Source organism: Syngnathus scovelli, chromosome 4 (assembly GCF_024217435.2).
Source record: "Syngnathus scovelli strain Florida chromosome 4, RoL_Ssco_1.2, whole genome shotgun sequence".
Taxonomy (NCBI): domain Eukaryota; kingdom Metazoa; phylum Chordata; class Actinopteri; order Syngnathiformes; family Syngnathidae; genus Syngnathus; species Syngnathus scovelli.
Genome location: NC_090850.1, coordinates 14,146,996 through 14,169,475, shown reverse-complemented (window position 1 = coordinate 14,169,475; position 22,480 = coordinate 14,146,996). Strand labels below are relative to the sequence as shown.

The window sequence follows — 22,480 nt, the reverse complement described above, 5'->3', positions numbered from 1 at the left end:
TCATGCTGCACGGTCCCTGTAGTCCGGCTGAACATAAGAGGGCGCTCCCATTGCACCTGGCCGGGCTGTCCAAGTGCAAGTGGGGAGAACACGACCCCTTACATGGCTCAGCTTGTTCATGGTGCACACACTCAAACACTTGGCTTTTTCGTCGACAAACAAATAAAACGCAGACTAAACATTGCAAAGTGTATTTAATAATACATTTGTATAAAATCACAACAATTTACAAATCATATTTCAATGTCAAAATGAATTCTAATACGATTGTGTCACCTTGCATATTGAATTATATCAACCTGCATTTCCAATATAGCACCTTTCAGACTGTATTTTCATCAACTTCCTGCATCAGATGCAAAACTTACATTTACATATTTTTTTAAATACAGTTCGTCATTCCATCTTAAGCCCATACAGTCTCCTTTGTATGTTTCTATTTTAAAACTGTTTTAAATAACTATATTCATCTTACGCCTGATGTTTACCCACAAATGAGCAGACATCTAACAATAATATTCCTCGTTAATAATGCAGCCTCGGCTCTCAGCTAAGCTCGAGTTTAAAAAAAAAAAATCTGGAAAAAAAAAGTTATGGCTTGTCTCGATATGGAATCTTTGATCTCTAAATACTCATCAATGTCCATTTCGTCCGTTTCCCTTTGTGTTTTGTTTGGGGTTCGATTTGTGCACGCCCCTGTCGGATGCACGCACACATAAATATAACAAAAATAATAATACTAATACGACTAATAATGAAAAACTGTTGAGAGATGCTTGTGCGTTCGTGTATTTTTTTCTTTTTCAAATATACTGTACAGCCAGCCTATATTTTAATTTTTGCACTTGAAGCCACTATTTGTGCCTTTGTTGCGTCCGCGGACTGTTCTATCGCCACAGGTTGTGTTCAATGTGCAGTGCCACTGGTGGATGTGCCGCCTATTGAAATTGGCACGTGGACGCTTACCCTTCCCACTGAGAGGCGCAATTGAATGCAGCTCACACAAAAGCACCCCCCCCCCCCCACACACACACGCTTTTTGTAACCCCCCCTTTTCAGAGAGGCCCTAAAAGCATGAAGCGCCCCTTCCACCTAGACGACAGAACCCCCCCGCCCACAGCCCACCCCTCAGCTGATGATGATGGACTAATGTCACTCGGGCCTTTTCGCATACACTTTGGTAAACTCCGCTTTTGCACTGACGGGCTTTGCAGGACTGCCTCCATACAAGCCTCAAATTACAACGGCCTCACTTTTATTATCTCCAAGCCCCTCGCACGCTATTTTCAACCTATTCATTTTTACAATGTCTTCTTCCCGAGAGAGCAGACATGTCGCAAATCCTCCAGATTCCTGCACTCTGCCAAAGCAGTGCAAACCATGCACTTGTGCGTGCGTGCGTGCGTGCGTGCGCGCGCGAGTGTTTTCCTTCTTAAAAACAGGTATCATTGCATGCCTCAACTTGTGGACGGCAAGTGTGCTGGAAATGCCAGGATGCAACGTAGCATATATTTTAGCAGTGTGATGGGGGTTGAGGGGGGGGGGGGGGGGGGGGTGCGTGCACGGGACCTTAAGATCATCGCGAGCTTTCACATCCATAACCTTATAAAGTAAATATAAAATCAAGTCCTGCGCGCCGCTTTACACGTGCATGTCTATTTAAAACAATTCTTTCGCTTTCATGTAAGTCATGTTTGGACTAACCCTATAGGCGTTACGTTCTGACCTGTACTGGAATGTATTACAGCGGAGAATATCCAATCCACACTGTTTCCGTAAACATGGCACCTTACGTGATCGCTTCAAGATGCCGCCTGGACTTTCTGGACTGTATATATAGTGAGCATAAAATAAGCACAACATCATCGTCACAATGCATTCAATGTATGTTTGTGCAATTATAGACACAGAGGACAGTGGGTATAAATATTAAATACTTTATTATACAAGAGAGAGGGGACTATAGTGTATATCTCTCATAAAAGTGAGTTTAGCAATTTCCACAAAGCAAATACAGCATCGTGAGATTAAGGGAAGAGCAACCTCACTTTTTTGTTTGTTATTAAATTTAAAAAAGGATTTAATGGCGTTATTTGTTCGCAATACGATGACATGCTCTATGTTCCTCACTATCAGATTCATCTCTTCCATGTATGACACTTGCCCCAATAGCTATAGATCTCTCCTCCCCCATGCAACGCAAAGGACAATTTTTTTTTTACAAGCGAAAAATAAACCTCACTGTATTTACACACAACTAAAACAAACAGTGTATTACAGCCCCTAAAATACAATAGCATCATCCGAGGAATTTCCATTTCACTCTAAAATATTTGAAAATGTTTGCCCCTCCAGTGACGTAATAATAATGTATGTTAAACGACCGATGTACATTTATTAACGTGTCATAGAGAAACATCTCTCACAAATTCATTCATTTCTCTCTTACAGCATGTTAATAATAATAAAAAATGCTCCTACACAAGCTCAAATGCGCATTACGTTGTTAGTTTAAAAATATGTTAATATAAACTAACATTCCCATGGAGTCGTGTGAATTATATATGGCGATGTAGCGGTATTTTCTACAAGTGCACCATTGAGTGACAATTTCACATCGATTGTGTATTTATCAAGTCACATTTGAGCGCTTTTATCATGGACGCACTTTTGCAACCGCGCGTAAAATTCCCCTGTAGATGATGTTCTATGACAGCGTGCATAATTAATATTTCTTTAAAAAATAAAAAGCACAACATTTACATTAGGCTGAATAGTAATATTCTCTCCCTGCCGCTTTTTACTTTTTTAAGCTGCTCAACTGTACAGTGACGAGTCATCGCGAACTCATGCATGGAAGAAGGAGTGGGAGAAATAACTAAAGTAAACCTACATCATACATCGCTTTATGTGTGCGAATCACGTGCAAAACGAGCGTTAAAAAGTATTTTTTTTTTAAAAAAATCACAAGTGTTTTTGAAAGGCGAGAAAAAGTGTATTGGGGGAGAACAAGCCGAGTGGAAGCCTCGCACGCAGCGTGGAGCTCGGCGGCCAGCCAGCGTTCACTTTCACTAATCAAACTCTTACTTCCCGCCTCTCTTAATTCCATATTTTCTATTCCTGATCATTACTTTCCTCTTTTTCTCGCCCTTCCTTGTATCTATCCATCCTCCCTCCCTCCTCTTCCTCCCTCCTCCTCGCCCTCCCTCCGCCGGCTCTCCTCTGCTGAATCTTATTGATCCACAAGGCGGCTAATTAGCCCTTCCCTTCGTGCCTGTGTAATGAAGCACATGCGCACTGAATTAATCACAGCCATTTTTTTCTCGCAGGAAACTAATTAGCAGGAATAAAGATCCAAAGAGTTTTTTCTTCCCCCAATCATCAGATCTCACTTTCACCTCTTCCTCGCGCGCCTCCAACTCCGGACTCGGCTGCTTTGCATCCAAATTATTTTTGATATCGCCTTTAACAACTAATAGCTACCTACTTGCGCCCCTTTTCCAGCTAAGCACTCGGCAACAACAATGATCTTTCTTTTTTTTTGGCCACCCCCGAGCGCAAACTGACCGAAAGGGGACTCTTCTCGCCTTGATGGGATCTTTAGCTCCATCGTCTCGCAACTGGATTAAAACGCGATCATCACAAAGCGGCAAATTGTAAGTTTCAACTTTGTCTCCTTTTTTTGTGTTGTTGTTGCTGCGCGATCCTATTCTCTCTCTCAGCTTCTTTCCTCCTCCGTGGCGGTGGACTTGTAGCGGATCTGGTCCCCCCCTTTTAAAAACTCACAATCTGGTTGCAAGAAAGGCTCTTTTCATGCAAGTTTCGGGCTTTATTCGAGATTTTTGGCTGCCTCGAAGGCGTTGTGTCGTTACCTGCGTTCACATCAGCGCTCGTCCTCTCCTCTTCGTCCGCGGACGAGAACAAGCGGATCATTCGAGACGAAGAAAAAGAAGCGCTTTTAAAGCAGATTCGGGCTTTTTGGATGGGACGGGGACGTGCGTGGAGGGGTCGTGGATGTCGAGAGACGTGTTTCGGGATTTGCAGGGATCTGGCAGCAGCGGCTCGTCACGGAGCGCTGCCGGGGAAGGCGCTCCAAGTCCAGCCTGTTGGCTCCGCGTTGGTCCGGCGACTCTTTCGCGGATTTCGCAGCTCTCGCTTTTCGCATATTGTACAAAAACATTTAAAAGCATGACCGTCCGAAAGGGCTTTGGTATTGTGGTTTACGAGATCCTTTCCCCTGGAATCTTTTCTTTCTTTCTTTCTTTTTTTTTTTTTGAGCCCTCCGCTCCGAGTCACGGCCACTCTCCCCCCCCTCGGCTTCATCCCACCTAAGCTGGGCTCGGCTCGGCTCGTCTCCTTCATTCGGTCCCGGCTCTTTGCTTCTTTCGAGCCTTGTATTTTTTTAAGTCAATTCTCAGCCGTTCCCAGACCAAGTCCCGTGCAAATCGATCCGGCGTGAGTGTGCGTGCGCGCGTGCACGTGACGTGCAAGTGCGTGCGGGCTATGAAAAAAGGAAGCCCGGGGTTCTCCTTCATGACAGCAGCGGATCAGGCGGGACCGCCAGCCAAGCAACCCTGCAAAGTGCATGCTGGCTCTCAGGCAACACGGGGCTGCGGCTGGTTCTCCTGCACGCACTACAAGCACTTGACTGCAGACCTCCAAGAGGACTGGAATCAATGCATTGGCCCATTCCTATGATGGAAAGTTGACATGGTGCAAGTCACATTTTTAAGGCACGTAGCACGCATAATGAGATCGGAATTTTTGGAGGAACAGGCCAAAGATGTGCAACACGGAATGCATATCAGTATCTTAAAATCCCCAAAATATGCATTTTTTTCCAAGTCAGTTTTGGTTGTCGAAGGAGAGGCAAGAGGAGGATTTGTTGGCAGTGGCTCGGCTGTTTTACACAGAGGGAGTGAGGATGGTGTGTGTTCGAGGTGGGGGTGTAGGTCAGACAGCAAGAAACAAGGGGAACAAGGGTCACTGAGCGAGTGCACAGATAAAAAAGCAAGGAGAGGAAACCCCCTCGCCAAACAGCCGTGGGACTATGTCAGGGCTTTGGGGGTGGTGGGGGGAAGTGTGTGTGTGTGTGTGGGGGGGGGGGGGGGGTGCGTAGCGAAACAGGGTGATGTTGTTGTTTTTTTGGCTGAGGAGGTAGAGCGAATGCCTGTAGTTGAGGTAAGATGTGAAAATAATAGTGCTGTAAAAGGTGTTGATGTATATTGCAATGAGGAGGAAATAAGTGGATGGTGGGGGTCCGAGGGTGTTTTAGGGGTGGTAGGGGTCAGATAGCCATGGGTCATAGAGGAGGAATCAGGGGAAGAGGTCAGATAAACACATCCCTACCTCTCAGAGTGGAGAGAAGCAGCCACATTGAGATTGAAAGCCATGTTTATTGCTCTTATTTTTTTCCGTATCATTAGTTGAAATCAGTCATGCTTATGTAAGTCTGCGATTTTTGCATGTTGGCAGATTTTTGTACATTTGGACAGCAGTGATGCGAGCGTGAAAAGCACGCATGTAGATTTCAAGTGATCAGCCTTCCTCCCCTGTCACGCCAACACTCTTCTTCCTCTTCGTGCTCCTCCTCCTCGTCCTCCTCGTCTCCCTTTTTGCAAAACAGACACGGGGAAATATTTACCTCAGCCATATTTTCTGTCTCGCATCTTTGTCATATTGTCAGTAGATTATAAACCCTGTAAGGTCTACCGGTCTAGTATTGTAGAATGATAGGTTGCGCGTATGTGTGTGTGTGTTTATGTGTGAGAGAAAGAGCGTGTGTGTGTGTGTGTGTGTGTGTGTGTGTGTGTGTGTGTGCGTGCGTGCGTGCGTGCGTGCATGCGTGTGTGTTTTGTCCATTGCCGAGTTGCAAGGAGTTAAATATGACACAATGGCTTTGATGACATTTATGAAAAAAATAATTGAAAATGTACCATTTTAATTTTACACTTGATGGTGTGGCGTTATTGACATCATAAGTGTTATGTCTAGAATATGTTTTGCATTTTTCAATAATGAAATGTAATTTTATTTTTTATGCTAGAATTACACTTCTGGGTTATTATTTTAATTTTTTTATTTAATGCAATTTAAATTGAATTGGATTTTTTTTAACAAATGTCATTTTGCTTTCTAAATTCTTAATCATGAATAAAATATTTTTCCGTAAAGATAAAGATATATATAGATTAATTAAAAAAATGCATTTTTGCATATGCTGAATAAACGTGATTTGTGATGATTTAAGTAAATGCACTGCATGTCTGTGTGCCTTTGCCGTTGTGAGCATTTGTCAATTTTAAGCATTTTCATGTGAGCAGACGCTAGCGCAAGGATAAAGCTTTTTATTTTTTGTTTTTTCACATCTCGGCATATTTGTGCATTTGGCGAGCGTACAAACACTAGCGGAGACTATAGATAGGCTTGCGGTAGTATGGCGGTAGCACCGAGCCAAGGGAGGTCGCCGCCTCCGGCAGTGGTAACCCCTTCCCTCCCTTTCTTTCCCTTTTCCCTCCCTCCCTCGCTGGCTATCTGCTCCTCAGTGTGTCTCCGAATACTGTAGCTCCCTCCTTACCACCCACCTTCCTGTTGGCGGGCACTGGACCAGCAGGGGAGCTCGCTGACATGTCCCTGGTCACAGGGAGTCCTCTTTGGTTGAGCACTAGGATAATGGGGGCTCGTATCGAATGATAATTAAACGGCACCAATATGTGAAATTGGTAAAAATGCCAAATAGAAGTTTCTTTGTCACAGCACTAATGTTGCTTGTTGTGTGGATATATGTTCAATAAAGCAGGCACATGTGCGTGTGAGCGAAAAGGACGCCGTAGACGCAGCCGGCCGTTTGAATCTGACCCATGCTTTTGAATATACAAGGCCATATGCGTTAGAAAGACCAGTTCTTCCAGTTGTCCTGCAGCTGAGGCGGCGCAACGCGATGCGTCGTACTATCAGAAAGAGAGCTGGCGGTGGGCAGGACCTCTGTTCAGCAGCAGGGTGGAGGTAGGAGGAGGATAAAGGAGGGTGGGACGACATGACTGCCGTGCTCTCAGGTGTGTGTGTGTGTGCGTGTGTGTGTTCTCTGCTGTATTCTCAATGGCAGTGTCCAAACAGGCTTCACTTCCCCTTCGGCTTTTCTCTCCGATTCCTCCCTGTCTCCTCTTTTTCTCCTGCTTACTTTGTCAGTGACATCCTTATATAAGCAAGTCTGGCAGAGTTTTTCTGTGGTTTGCTATCATGTTAACAATCATGGTTAAATCACCACAGGACACCTAGATTTACGACTCTAAAACAGGGTGTTTGTGCAGCTGCATTAAGACTGCTTTGTATTAGTTTAAACATGAACCATATTTGTCCAGAATGATGGCTCGCTAGATTTTCCCCTATTTATATATTTTTTTCTACTGTTGTATTTAAAAAATATATAATCTTGTGTTTCTATGCAGATGAATCAGTTGACCTACGATGACGTGGTATGCTCACATTATTCACGAGTCACTGTCTGTGAGGATTGCAAATTTGAAATACCCTCGCAGACGAGGACACGGTGGTATGTCTCATAAATTTGTACAAATCTGTATTCCAATTGTTTAAAAAAAAAAAAATCTGACTATGGAGGGGACTAGAATCTTAATCCTGCTTTGTCAGTTTTATACCGTTGACTGTCAGGAGCAGAGCCATGTGATCCATACCTGCTCAGAAGTGGCAGCGTAGTACAGAAAGAGTGTGTGTGTGTGTGTGTGTGATGTGTGTGTGTGTGTGTCGTAGTCTGTGTGCAGAAAAGCAGCGACGTCCTATTTTGGGCCGCAGCAGCTAGCATGGAGTGTTGCGGGATGGGAGATAGGACAGATTGGCATCATTAGACGACACGATTACACACCAGGCTAAGAACCGGGCTCCGAGGGCTGCATTAAGAAAAAAAAAAAAAAAAACGGACCATAGCCACACGGCATAAACCCACCCCTCCCTCGGACCCTGGAGGCCAGCATTCCACCCTCCGCGCTGGCGCTTATCATCACAAAGGACAGAATGCATAAAATATGGAGGACGCTTAGACAGGTCGGCTTTCTCTCGCCGTACTGAGCCCTGGAACAATACATGGGCCCCTCTGGCCTGTGACTCTGACGACACATACGCTGTCTTTTTATCCTCCCCTATTCCTTTGTCATCCTCTTCCTCTTCCTTTATGTTACTGTTCTCTGCAGAGTGATAACCGCACGGGCATTGTTTATCAGTGCCTGGGAAATCTGTGTTGTGTAACCAAAGTGTACAGGAACTATTTCACATACACTATGTATTTTTATTTTTAAATAGCTGTATTTTTTAAAATATAATCCTATTATACTCTTCACTTAGCCCTTTACTGACCTTATATTTTGTTTGGGGTTATAAATAGCTAAATACCGTTTGGTGATTTGCAATTCAAGCAATCACGGTGTCACTTTTTATTTATTTATTTATTTATTTATTTATTTTGCCTCATCACTAATTTACAGCGAGGTCACCTAGCCACTGCCAACACTGCCAGTAGGAGTAAATGCAATGCGTGTTTTTATCCTTTGCTTGTATAGAGCTGCTTTTGAAGGTTGTATGAATGTGAAAGAGATATGAACAATGTACTGCACTACTGCCACGTACTGTACTCACTATTTATTGATGTTTTACTAAAAATAGCTTTTAAATTGATCTAGGGTTTTTGTGTCTTGTTTGAGATCATATTTTGATGATTTTGCAACTAGTCCGTCATTCCTTCATTTTCAGTAAATTCTTCACTTCTCTCTCGCATTATTTTGTTACATATTTTACTGTCATGTGTGTCTCTCCTTGCATGCTCACGATGGCCGAGATGTCGGAATGTAGTCTTCGGATGTGCCGGACCTGAGGTCTGTGGCACTTCCTCTCTGTGTACTTTACATCTTATCCTCCTTGGGATTACGGCGAGAAGAAAAGAAAAGAGCCAATGCTGGAGCGCCCTCTCGCTCTTACACCCTTTTCCTCATTTTTCACCATTCACGCGCACAATCAAATCCCGACAAAAAGTGTAATTCACTTGCAAATGTGCAGTAGCCATGTCCATGCTGGATGTGAGGGGGAAAGAGAGGGAGAAGTGAAGCGAGCGAGGGAGGCAGGGAAGGAGGGGCCGGGATGCAAAGACATAAAGAGCACACGGCGGCGTGTTTCACTGAGAGAAGAGACTGAAGTGAAGCTACCGGCTGCCTCTTTCTGGTCAGGAAACAAAACTCCATCCGCCCCTTGATAGATTCATAGGAGCTTGGCGCACAGCTATTGTTGTTTTTCTTTTCTCTTAAACAAATCTTCCATACCGTGTATGAGAACCACCATATGCTAGATGTATACAATTTCCTATTTGTCATCTCCAGTGCCCCGGGGCGACTGTCAGGCCAGCAGTAAAGGGGTTAAAGAGCAGGGCTAGCCCTGTTTTTTCTCTGCGGCCCTCTTTGCCATTGTTGCGGTGGAATTGAGCTTAGTGTACCTCACTTGACCACTGCACAAGAAATAAAATGGCCTCTAAGTGCTGTAGCCTATGTATAGTGCAGAACCAGGGTGTCAGTTCCATTCTATAGCCTCCTTGGTTGCGTTTCTTTTTTCTTTGCACTTTGACGTACACCTGTGTGGAATATTTCGGGGGAGTCCGTGGATGTTTTCACTATTTTTATACCTTTCTCATCTGATGCACTATACAGTAGGCTGTTCCGCCATGTGCGACTGACTAGTTTTCCTGTATGCAAATTGGCAAAACAGAACGGCTCAGTGAAAAGCCTATTTGCTATTTAGCAGGCAACTTGCAGTTTGTAGTTACATGCAATATTTGGAATTTTGGTTTGAAATGACTGTTTTGTCACACACTTATCAGAAATATTTTATAGTATGAATCAAGGTCATACTAATTACCTCATAGGGCAGATTACTGAACTCCAAAACAATTCTTTACATACATTTGCATTCAACCGAAGGATTATATTTTATTACGTGTGCCAAATGCAATGCAAATCTTAAGGCTGCTGCAGTCTCCAACCTTACATTTCTATCTGGTGGCTGTTATATTATTTTAAACTTGTGTTCACTTGATTTTTGTGACAATAATGATGCAAATATCATGAATAATTTAGTTTTTCAGGTTTGAGAATGTACGATATCAACGCACCATGTTGACGGCGCCGCGTTTGATTGCAGAGATGATTGTTTATAGCCCACCGTCGCAGACGTCGTAATTAAAAAGAAGATATACTCTGCGTGTCTGCCGCCATGCTGGCTTGTCAAATAAGCATATAGTAGTGAGCATGTCAGTGGATTTATGAAAGATTTCTGAATTATAAATGTCACAATGATGTGTAAACCTTTTATGCCGGGTGTAGCACAGTCAGTGTTAAATGTTACTCTCAGCTATAATCAAACCAATTTTCACCTACAATGCCGCAGTGCAATCTCAGGCAAATATTGCCATTGCCTTCAGTGGGGTGGTCTGTTAAAAAGTGCAGCTTTTGTCCCCTATGCACTTGACGTTTACAGTTTGGAAAGATCCTGTTGCCATATATCTCTGGCCTTGTAAAAGCTACAGCCAGTTTCCTTGAATTCCATTGCCTTGGGTATATTTTTGTAGATTGTGCTTTGAGGGACAGGGATATGCTAAATCACTAGTTCTACCATGTTTTAAAACATTAGTGTGTCAAATAATTTACAGAAAGGCCATTAATCTATTCTAGCCCCCCCAAATGTTATGCATTTGTTAACAAGTAAACCACAACAATATAACCACAGTATATTTTTATTTATTAAAACATACAGTAATGACAATAGACCGTAAGTAATTCAACCACTTACAGCACATTTTTTGCATCGATTCAATAGACATGCTGCTGGTCCTTCTGGGGTGTGCACCATGGCCACCTGGGGGCAGTATAATAGACACACTGAGCTGGTCACAGCTTCTCAGTGAGCTGCAGTATTAATCTTTCGTCACAGAAAATAAGCAATATATTGATATGAGTAATTTATTTTATGTCTAACGACGATCATATCTCAAATAGTGTGATTTGTGTCGTTGTGCACTAGTATAGTGTTTTTGCCACTACATACTATGTGTACCCACAACAAATGCGGTGTCTGGTCTACCCTACTGTAAATGAACAAACATAGGGACCTTGGTGTCTCATAATAAATTGATTCAAGTGAAGGCTCCCACAAAGAACAATAAAATATGTGCCTACATGGGGAAATGCAGTGTCTCCTAGCAAAAATTACATTTGACTGTATGCGTCTATAGTTTCACAGCAGTTTTTTTTACATGTGGCACTTCACCTTTTCTAGCAGCATATCACATTTGCTATTTTGTATCCAGTGGCCCGTAGCGGGGACATTGCTGTGTGATTTAAATATTTAACATGGAGAACCGCTGTGACTGCTTTCTTTTCATTCAGATATGCAATCACACAGAGCAGAGATTGGGCCTAGGTGGTCCACAGGGAATGGGTCAGGTCCCTTGGGGATACAGCGGAGCCAGACGGCCGTGACAGACAGGTGACCTCGGCCTTGTGATGTCGTTTACCTCGTCTGGTCGCCATGGCATCCATTTGTCTTAATGAAAGAAGATGGAGAGGCGAGCTATGTTTTGCAGCTATTCACATTTTGCAATTTAGGAATGTTCACATTATTTCAGATGATGGGTCTGAGAGTGACTGATATCACTGGTATGCTGAAATTGTTTTGTTAAACGGTGAAAGAAAACAGCCAGGCCATGTAAGGAAGTCATCTTGCGCTAACAGTCAGAATTTAAACAGATACAGATTTTTACACCGCACTAACGCACAGCGTTTCCCCTCCATACACACATTGACAAAGTCACACACATCCTTTGTTTAAAATAAGTTGATTTTGGCATGCATCGGTACAGATTGACTCAACGTGCGTAACTGTATGCGGAGAAGAGCAGCAAAATGGGCCCCTCTCACTCTCCCGTTGCTTGCTTTGTGTTGCGGCCAGGTGTTTCCTCATGTCGGATCTTGCCCCCATGTCACATGTCACGGTGAGTGATGTGTTTCTAGTATTAGTCTGAAAATTTTTTGTAGCCTAGAATGCATCGTCGGAAATTCGGAATTGAGGATAAAGGCATTGACACTTTGCAATTTGTTTATCTTGCACGTGCACATCTCAAAGAACTGTGTGATCAGTTCGGTTAGACCCTTCAGTTACCCTTGAGTCCTTTATTAGACTGTTCTTAAATTTCAGAATGGGCCCTTTTGATCGACTACTCCCCAGTGTACAAAACAAGGCAGGCTTAGAAGAATTGACCTCAAACACTTTCGGTATGAACGAGAACAGATTGTGGTACAAAACGTGTGACCTTTGACCTGCAGTATTTCCACAGAAAGTCTTCCTGGAGAGCTGCAAATTCCATTTCTGTAGGTGTATTAGCAGCATGTCCCAATAATTTTGTCCATCAAGCTTTGTTTACACTATAGATGATGTGACTTTAGAGGAAGTGCTGCAAAGAGCGAAGCATTGGTCAGGGACAGGAAAGGGGGGGTTGCAGACACAAGTCCCATCACTTCCTTCCTTTATATTGGCCTTCTTTTTTTTTTTTAACGAATCATCATTGTCAGAATAACATTAGGCAGAAAGGGAAGTGTAGGACTGAGGATGAATTTCCATCAAAACAGTTTAAAAAAAAAGACCTTAAGCTTTTCGAGTATTTAAAACGTGACAGCGTGTCTGTTATCAAGCCCCGTGTAAAGCAACCTTGTGTAAATGTGGCCTATCTTGTTAATCAGGTCAGAGTGTTTTGCCAAAACTGCAGTTCTCATCTCACCATGTGACAGGCAACCTAAAACAAGGCTGCATGTTTTGACCCTGTTTTGACCCATGTTTTCTCACACGTTGCGAACCTGCTGCTTCCTCAGGACATCTCTGTGCACGGTCACGTGCGCATATGCCCGCATGCATGTTTGTCCTCTGTGCTATATCTGTATGCGTTGTTTCCTCTCTTCCCAAATCGTGTGGAAGCAAACAGCAAGGCGACACCTGCACCCCTTGTGCCTGTAGAGTCCTGCGGTTAGGGTGAGATCTGCGTGAGATCTGCTCAGTGTCACGCGACTCTGTGGGTCTTTAACAGGAAGAGAGGGGGGGACTTGCTGTTTCACAATCTTTCGAGAAACGAGAAGCAAGTAGTACACAGCATGTGGTGTGTGATTCGCGTTGGGTGATGCATGCAAGCTTTGCCTTGGGTGCGATCATAGGGCGTATATGGTGCTGCCTTGAGATGAGAGTGACTTAAACCTGCTTTGGTTTGCGAGTGCAGACCTGAGATATGAGCGCTGTATGGTGGAAGTGAACTCAGCTCAACTCACTTTTACAATGGGCAGCGCTTTGGCAAATAGTGACGAATTGTTCCAAAAAGAGGCTTGGAGCTGTTTATTGCCACCGTCAGTTAAAGTTTACTGTCAAACTAAACTTGAAAATTACACCATTTGCAATTAAAAGAACCACATAGCTTTGCCCATATTGAGCGGTATTCTTCCTCATCGATATACACATTACAACATTTGTTGTTTTCTGAGCAAAGGCTAAAATGGAATGACGGCATTTTTATTTCAGTGGGAAAACACTATTTGATATACAAGTATTTTTTACGCAACAACTTCAACTCGTATCTAGGACCTCTGTGATAAGTGGACCCCGAGGCCTGCTGGAGGCGGTGGAGGTGTGGTGATTTTTGGCATGGCTTGTGTCAGCGCGTTTAGTGTTTACTGTGAGGGCATTTATATGCAAATGGTGAACAAGCCATTGGGATGGCTAATTACAGTGGGGCCTTTGTGTGTGCCAGCCTGTCACAAGCTGGCAGTTTGCGAGCACGCCGGCCCCGGACTTCCCCTGCTTGTTTACTCATTGTCTTTCCTTATTACCCCCTCATTGACACGCCCCTTCTTGTGTGGCCCGGTTGTTTGCTCGCATGCTCGCTCCTCCCCCTGTGATGTACGAGTTTATGTAGTAGATTTTAAAGACCAGCAATATGGCCTTGTTCACTTCCTCTTTCATCAGGTGGGCCCGGCACTGCTTTGACATCGCAAGACTATCCGCCCGACTACGCAACGTGCGTTCAGCCTTGCAGTATTCTCTCCTATAGCTGATGTGCCGCTAATTTTGTCGGTTTATAAAAATGCATTTAGGTCAGGTACTAATGCTATGCAAATTTATGAGCAGGCGGAAGCAAATATTAACTTGTAGAGTCACAGATATTCAAAGGATGGGGACAAAGGTACGCCTCCCTCACCTGTCATATGTGAGGGTTTATATTCCTTCTCTGAGTCAGTCAGAACAGCATGAAGCCCTTCCTAAAGAGCCCCCCCACCACCACACACACACACACACACACACACACATAATTCCATAGAACTTAGGGGTGTCTGAAATAGAGATGTTCCTGCAGCCCAACGGTTACTATTTGTAGCAACGGAACCACAGATGCATGTTTGTGTTAAAAGGGTTTCGTGATTAAAGACAATTCTTGTGAATTTTGCAAATGGAGAAGATGCAGTAAATAAGCCGCGCTTGTATGTGCGCTCACACATTGCGCATCATCTGATCATGTGATCAAGGAGCAAAGACAGGGGCAAAGACAGGCCAGGTTGTCTCCTGTTCAAAAAGCTCAAATTGAAAAGCAGCACCTTAAATCAATATTTTCTTCTTTTTTTCCTCTCGCTCCGATTTGGTTCCTCTCACAATTTTCACATGCGTTTTTCAACAACTTCTTCTCATTGTATGCTTTGTTGTAAGTGCCCTTTTGTAGAACGAAATCTCGACTGAATATACAACCGTATCAAACCGGCTAGGCAAGATTCTTATGGAATTATTTGCCTTGTGCTAAAACAAAGAAAGAGAAAAGAGTGCAAACTTCTGGCTTTGTGTTCCCGCTCCACTTCCCTTAAGTGAAGTGCCATTTCTTTTTTCTGTACCTTGTGAACCATTTGTGTCCTTCTCTGTGTGTGACACGAAACTAACTCACAAATCGGGTGCTAATCGTGAACTGTTATATTTTGAGCCAAGTGTTTCAAGCAGAAAATTCCAGGTAACTCCTTACAGTATGATTCGAAACAGTAAAACGTGATCCGGCGTGTGTTTCTACAGCTGGGTGTGTAGGCGGGATGGTGATAGCTGTGTCATAGTGTGACATCATTCAATATTTTTTGGATTCCAGAGTCACAAGTTGTAAAGATACTAAAACAACAGATTTATGGTATGCCGCTACTCCACTCATCTATTAGGTTAGTAATTACAGTTGTACACTGCTTAAAATTCTTGGTCATATATAATAATACATTTACATCATTTAGAGGTTACGTAGTTAGTTGCTAAGTCCTTGACTCCACTCATCCACTAGCGACAATATTGATTCATTGTCTCATCATGCCCAACTAATCAAAATCCTCTTCTATTTGGAGATTTGTTTAAATGTTCAACTTTTGCAAGTCTGTTGCCCTTTCAATGTTTTGATCATGTTGTTCAGGACACACGTGTTATCAGGGCAACTCTACACAAAGCTTAAGGTACTGCACTGCTACTTTTGGTACCCAATGAAAGGGAAGGAAAAACTGTGAATCAGTTTTGCTGGTGCCGTTTTAAATTTGGGACAAATGAAACAACAAAATTCCAACAAAACAAAATTGTAGCACTTGGTTGTAAAGGCTCTCTCGGGGCGCTGGGCTGGCCAATGAAGCTTGAAGAAAGGCTGAGTGTGAGGGAACAGCTGCTCCTTGCTGTCTCTGCTTCTGAACGTGGCCTGCCTGACAGTAGCCAAGCAGAAATACGAGGCCTCCCTCAACTTCTGTCCCGAGTAACAAGGAAAAGGGACCAGGCAGGACATACGCTAGCTCTTCTCTGTGCTCCACAGTATTAAAAAAAAGAGACATTTTTCCCCAGCTCATTCACTTCAGCCTTCATCGCATATACTCTGCTCTTCAGCCTTCACAACAGCATGGACTCATCGGTTGCTTGATTTCTCGTCTTTTTTCCCCCCTACACTTTCATGAGATGTTTTAGTCAAATTGTCACAATTAGTCTGTCAATCTGGCTCTCCTTTTTTTCCTCAAACTTCCCTTTTTCTCTCAACATGTTGCTGTGAGCCCGGCCTTTCTGACAGCTCTTCTCTTGTCTCCCCATTTCCTCCCCACATTTCTCGCCTTCTTTTCTGTCTTTTGCGGCCATGTTCAAATCCTAGCAGAGCAGAGAAAGGCATTCAGCACCATAATCCTGGCTGCCTCCATCAGGAATGCTAATACGTGTGATTGTGTGACCTGCCGAAGGCCGGCAACATCTGCAGCGGCCTATGGCGAGCCCCCGCCCTGCCCCCTGCCTTTGAGCGCTCACTCACAGCCATTATTTGATTGTTTCACTTCACGCCTGTGACTGGGCACAGCAGTTAACCCTGTAATGCTCACAGCGGCAAGCTGCGGAGCTGAACAGAAGGCCGGAGAGGAGCATACTGCGGAGGGCTTTCAAGACAAGAGCTTTCCCATGACAGGCCTCCCTGACTGCCCATCTGGACCCCTACCCTTGGACTGTTTATATATGCATTCCATCAGTGGTCACAGCATTTATGTGTCTGTGAGCGTTCGTGTTGTCTAAATGAAAGTTGCGCCACTTTACGCATAATTCCAGGAATTATGCCCTGTAAATGAACACGCAAGACGTTCTTTCCACGAGTAGGCCTTTTTTTGTCAGAGGCACCAAGAAAAGAAAATGTGTTCTTGGGATCTTAAGGGATGCTGGTGTTTTCACCCCTCTAGCAGGTATCACGCTTGAAAGGAATGACTGTTGGGGTAGTGTAAGTTTCCAGAAAGATGAATTACTGGAGAGGCAGAACTGACAAAGTGAATCTATGTCAAGATGGAGTGCTGCTGATTGAATTACCTTTCTCCTCAGTCTTGGCTGGACGCCTGTTTTCAAGCTATTGCCGACCATAAGCGAGCATACGGACTGTGTTGGATTTGTCCGCGCTTCATCCACATCTAAATATTAGGCAATTAAAATGCTGACATCCCTCCCTTGTTTCAACACCTCTCCATACACATACTGTGTTGATATTAAGGAAATGCTTTTCACCATTGTTGCATGGTTGGAACTCACTGCATTACCATGGCAATGTAAAATTATTTAGGAGTTTGACAGGATTCACACCTCAGTCACAACATACTTTGCAAACAAAATGCTGTTGATGTATGAGGTGGTTAATGGGCTCATGTAGTCTAATTAGACGTTGTGAAGTGCTTGTTTATGCATGTCATTTATTGATTTACTCATGTGGCCTTAAATGAGGAAGTGACACCTCATTTTGAACAGAGAATGTATGATTTAGCTCTCAGTGCCACACATGTCACTGGGTTCACAAAGTACGCAAGCGGATTCTTTTGGTTGGATGCCGGTAATGTTGGCCATCAAATTTGAACCAAACACACTATGAATGTAATTACAAATAACTATGCAAAATAGTTTTTTTCTATTTCATGATTTACCAGATTTTTGTAGTCATCTACTAACTGGGCGGGGGGGTGTTGGTAAATTATTACAGCAAGAGATGATATTTATTTATTTGATCAGGGTTTTTTTTTTTTTGATAGAGTGACTGGCCATGATTAAGACTCCAAAAACTTTCCACATTGCAAGAAATGCCTGTAATATGTCATTTGAACCGAACGTTGACACGTGTAGCTTAATTAAAATCCGTACAGGACTTTATAACAGTCTTCTCTTCAACTCCACCCTTCTAATGTTCCCTGTTAATATAAACTGTATATGAGTCATAGGCAAATATTGCTGGGCCAGTTGAATCATTGCAAGGAGGAATGAAATATCGCCTCAGTATTTTGTAGGGACAAACTTCCTGTTACACTTTAGTCACAACCAGTACAACACAGAGGTCTATAATCAATATGTACTGTAATCCTGTTTTGTATTTATCCGTCCGTTGAAGATACATTGTCTTTTTTTTTTTACACCGAATATAAATATTTGATTCAAATAACTGCAGATTAGAGAGCGCCCCCTTTTATGTCTGTTTACAGATGTGCTTCAGGTTTTTCAAGAAGGTTTAAAAGGATCGGGCTCTGCAGAGCCAAATTGGATCTGAGTATGTAAATACTGCTCTGATGTTTAATGAGAAACAAAGTTAGCTAATTATAGCAGCTCTGAGAAACATGAGGAGGACAGTGGGAAATGTTTCCATCACTCCCTGGCTCTATAGATTACTGCCTAATTGCCTCAATCGAATCAGGCGGAGACATTAGCCAGAGAGGCAGAGTGGGAGAAACACAAGGATAGGACTGATTACACGGATCCGTCGGTGGCTCTTAATCCAGCAGAGGACCCTCAAGTCAAGCTCTCCGGCCTTGCGAGAGCCGTCATGTCCTTGATGAACCCCGTAAGTCCCCCCTTGGACGGAGCTGAAGGTTAGCATAGCGCCGTGCTCTATTCGTCTCACCACGCAACCAGCTGCACAGGTGATTAATACAGCGGCACGGAAGTTCTCCACCTATAATTACATGTAATTCTGACATGTTTATGCCTGATGTTAGCAGACAGCTCCTCCACTAATGACAAAGTAGTTCGGGACATCCTCCAAAACATTTGTTGCTGCAGTGTTTTCCGTCATTATTATTATTGTATGTTACGCTTTTAAGTGGCGGTTGGAAAACATGCAAAGCTCTTCTCACCTGTAGTTTCATGCCCTGGACAGCTAATGTTCTATTTTTGTTACGTGTCCACTTCTGGAATGTAAACGCACTGATGGCATAACACCAAAGAATGTCTTAAGTTTGAATAACAAGCCTTGCTTTGGCTGGTAAATGTGTGGCCTGGATATGTTTTGTATGCAGTGTGGGGGCAAAAGAAGATCCATAGAATCAGTTTCATCCTCAGGCCAATATCGAGGTCAGCTGTCCAAAATGATCCCGTGTTAAGAAATCGGCAAGTCAGCAGGGTCAGCGGAGAAATGACGACACTCTCAAACTGTGATAACGCTGCCCTCGTTCCCCCTTCCTCTGCATGGGAACAGCACAGTTCTTTGGCCTGAACTGTGCTTGTGCCCTTCACTCTGAAGCCCACTGGTACCACCTTTATTATCCCCGGTGAGCCCCACTCTGAAACCAGGTGAAGACGGTTAGGATTAACTGGATCTTTACACTTCAGATGGTCCGGAGCGCTGTAGCTAATCCTAATCTTCTTTCCTCCTAAGCAAATATCTGGATGGTTCAAAATAGCCGTTGCCTGGATGTTGTGGTGGCTGCATGAGCAGTGTTTTTCAGGAAAAATGGATGAAATTGGGAAAAGCCGTGTAGGAATTCTGCATACGAGAAGTAGACTTATTCTGTTAGGAAAAAGTAAACAGATCACGATTGGAAGTGAGTATTCTCACTCCATGATTTTTTTTTTTTTTTTTATTGAGTGAAAACCCTCAAATTTTCTTCACAATAATATCTCGTATGTGCCCCCAGTAGTCTAAACACGGCATTCTGATTAATATTGGCATACGAGTTAAGCAGCAAAATTCTCCCCTTTTTATCCTTCACAGGGGGTGGCCATTTTGCCCCCGTTCCTGTCAACTGAAAATGAGATCACAGTTTTCACGTTTCAGGTCACAACCAATCAATCATGCTTCGGAAAACTCGTGAGCTGTGATCGGCAATTGGCAAGATGGCCGTCCCCCTCAGATGGCTAAAAACAGGTTGATTTCGCCTATTTAATTCATATTCCACCAACTAAACAATAATCAGAACACTGTGTTTTGATCAGTTGAGCTGCACAGAACATATTAATACAAATATATACGTATATTTTTAATTAAATGTGTATAAACTAAAGCAGTACTGAATGACTAGGACCTTTTACTGTAATGTTCATCCTCATTTACATTAAGCTTCGCCCTTTTTGATGCTCTACGGTTGTAACCTGACTCGCCAACATTTGCCATGTCAGCTGTCCAGCCTTAATTGCTGACGTATAATCAGCACAGCTCCACCCTGCGTCCACGTTCCCGCCTAAACATCAGCCACATTTGACCTGGCAATCTCACTTTCCCACCCGAGACTACCTCCTGTCTGACACCCCCTCTTCCCTTGCACATGTTCCCATAATTTATGGCTGCCGGTCCTTGATCAATTGATAGCAGGGAATCCTTTGGTAAATAGAGTTTTAGACACATTGCCAATAGACCTGGGCTATTGATTGGAGTGTAAATTAAAAACTTAATCAGGTCTCTGAGATAAGATTTATCTCCGCCCCAAGCAAATTGGAGGGCTGACATGGAGAGGTAAAGGCAGGCCGGTGGGTGGGCAGAAAGGCACTCCCCCCCCCCCCCCCCCTTGGTGGGTGCCAATCGTAGGGACGATCTGGCTTCTTACCACCTTATTGGCTTCACTACTAGTGGCACACTTGCTGCTTGTTGAGTAGACCATAAAGCGCTCATCTGTAGTGTTGACTAGGCTGATGAAGTCTTCAACGAAACTAAGACTGCCTTGGATAAGTATAAGGCGCATCTTGGACATATTTATCCCCTGTCAACCATGATACACTTTTAGCATGGCTCATCCAAATAGGAAGTCGTTTTATTTCTTTATCGTTTTCTTCTGTTCAGCACTTTGTCTTGTTCATCCTTGTCAATATCCTCTCCCTTCCCTCCCATATTGAATGTGTTTAATCACTTGTGTTCATTGCAGCCTGTGATGAAATATGTAAATCATTACAACCAGCTTTTATTCCTTCAATAATATTCCCATATTGTTGAGCTCATTTTACGCCACAGTAAATTCATGCAACACACACACATTCACACACACACATGCAGGCAGTGTTGTCTATATTCTATATGTATTAAGACAATCCCTGGGATTGCACATTGATCAGGACGTATAGATTTTTGCCGTAATTGCTGAGGGAAATTTTCGCGTCTTGCCTCTTCGTCATTATTAATATTGGGAAATGGCTACATATTTTGAATGTCTCTGAGTAGGATATTGTTTTTAATGCATTCCAACTTATACAGCAGCACACGCATATGTTTTCTTTCCATTTTGTAGATAAGATGCTGCAAGGCTCCGGTTAAAGGTACCACACACGTATATGACTGGAACTTTCAGTTGGTAATTAAAATATACATTTCTCCTTGAAATCAAGGCTTGTATTGGGCTCCTTAGAGGGATTAAAGGACTTTTAGCTATTATCTCTTCTTCTAGTAGTCCTCAGAAGTCATAGAAATGGCATTGACCTACAGTAAATGGCAAACAGTGGAGAATGGTAAGCACACACAACATGTAGACAACTATTGGGCATTATACAGATATGAACAAAATATGTGGAGATCAGACACTTTCCAAAAATTGTTAGGTAAATGACAAATTAATGACAGTATTTGTCACGCTGACTGGTTAATTAAATTATTAAAATGTCAGAATATTTGTCCTATCATGCAGATAACAATTAATCAATTTTTTGGAGCTGTCTTAAAGTTCTCCTAAGAAATCCATTGAGTAACAACAGAATGGTGACCAACCTTTTTTTTGGTTGCGGGGGAGGATGAGACCATCAGTAATAGGCTGTTTGCCTGATAAGCTCTGAAAATACTCGTTTAGTTAGTGAAAGTGCAGAGGGATCCTAGCCAGATAAACCCGCTGTTTCCTTCTGTAATACCCAACAGCTAAAATCAATAGTTGGGATAATTCTCCTGCTCGTCGTCCGGTCTTCTTTATCTGTAGCCTACCTCACCCTATGTACATGGAGCTGGTGCTTTGGTAGTAGGCGTCCCACCCACATTTTTTTTTTATAAAGTACTACCGAAGTTATATATAGTTATTATACTTGAATCAATCAAAGGTAGTCAAAGGGGTAAGGTCCAGTACAGAAATGCAGTAATGTCATGGTAACTCCAAATACTTAGTGTATCTATCTATCTACTGTAGGAACTGTTGTTTTTGGTTTATTTTTGTCTTTGGTCTTCTGGCCCACAATAGTGACCACGCACAGTTTAGGAAATGTTCTTCAATTTTCTTTCTCGCTATACTTCTCCAAGACACGGTTTCTTCTGCCAAATACACTGCTTAATGTGTAAGGGTCACATGGACGCCTCAGTCTGAGTTCACAAGAAGCTGAATTCAGTGTCCTTTTATTGGTTTAAGGGTGAACATAAAACAGAGTCCATCTCTTGGCATTCACCTCAGGTGTGTATAAATCTGCTGAAAGGAAGTGGCTGTCGGCACTAACTCTGTCCTGCTAAGAGTGCTGTGCTCTGTCAACACAAGCTCAATGTTCTGACACTTGTGTTGATTTGTCCTTTGAATACATCACGGGTTGCACCCACCGGCAAGAACAGATTGGAGGTGCTCAGATTGGATGACCTTTGGGAACATAGCCAGTTCAGTACACCTGGCCGCTTCCTTTTGTGAAGCCTTATCACATCAAAGGAGTAAAACAATTT

The 22,480-nt window shown here is 43.1% G+C and overlaps 1 protein-coding gene across 6 annotated transcripts in view; it reads left to right on the top strand.

Annotated features, from left to right (window-relative positions):
* The window catches only part of zfhx3b (zinc finger homeobox 3b), a 260,384-nt gene that overhangs the window by 126,503 nt on the left and 111,401 nt on the right, over positions 1-22,480 (top strand). For 4 of the 6 annotated variants that reach the window (XM_049718659.2, XM_049718660.2, XM_049718655.2 and 1 more), the window contains exon 1: positions 1,562-3,656. The exons of the other annotated variants lie outside the window; for them this stretch is intronic. The gene's annotated coding sequence lies outside the window, so the exon portion shown is untranslated. Of the gene's footprint in view, positions 1-1,561; positions 3,657-22,480 lie in introns of those variants that run through there. 6 annotated transcript variants of the gene reach the window in all.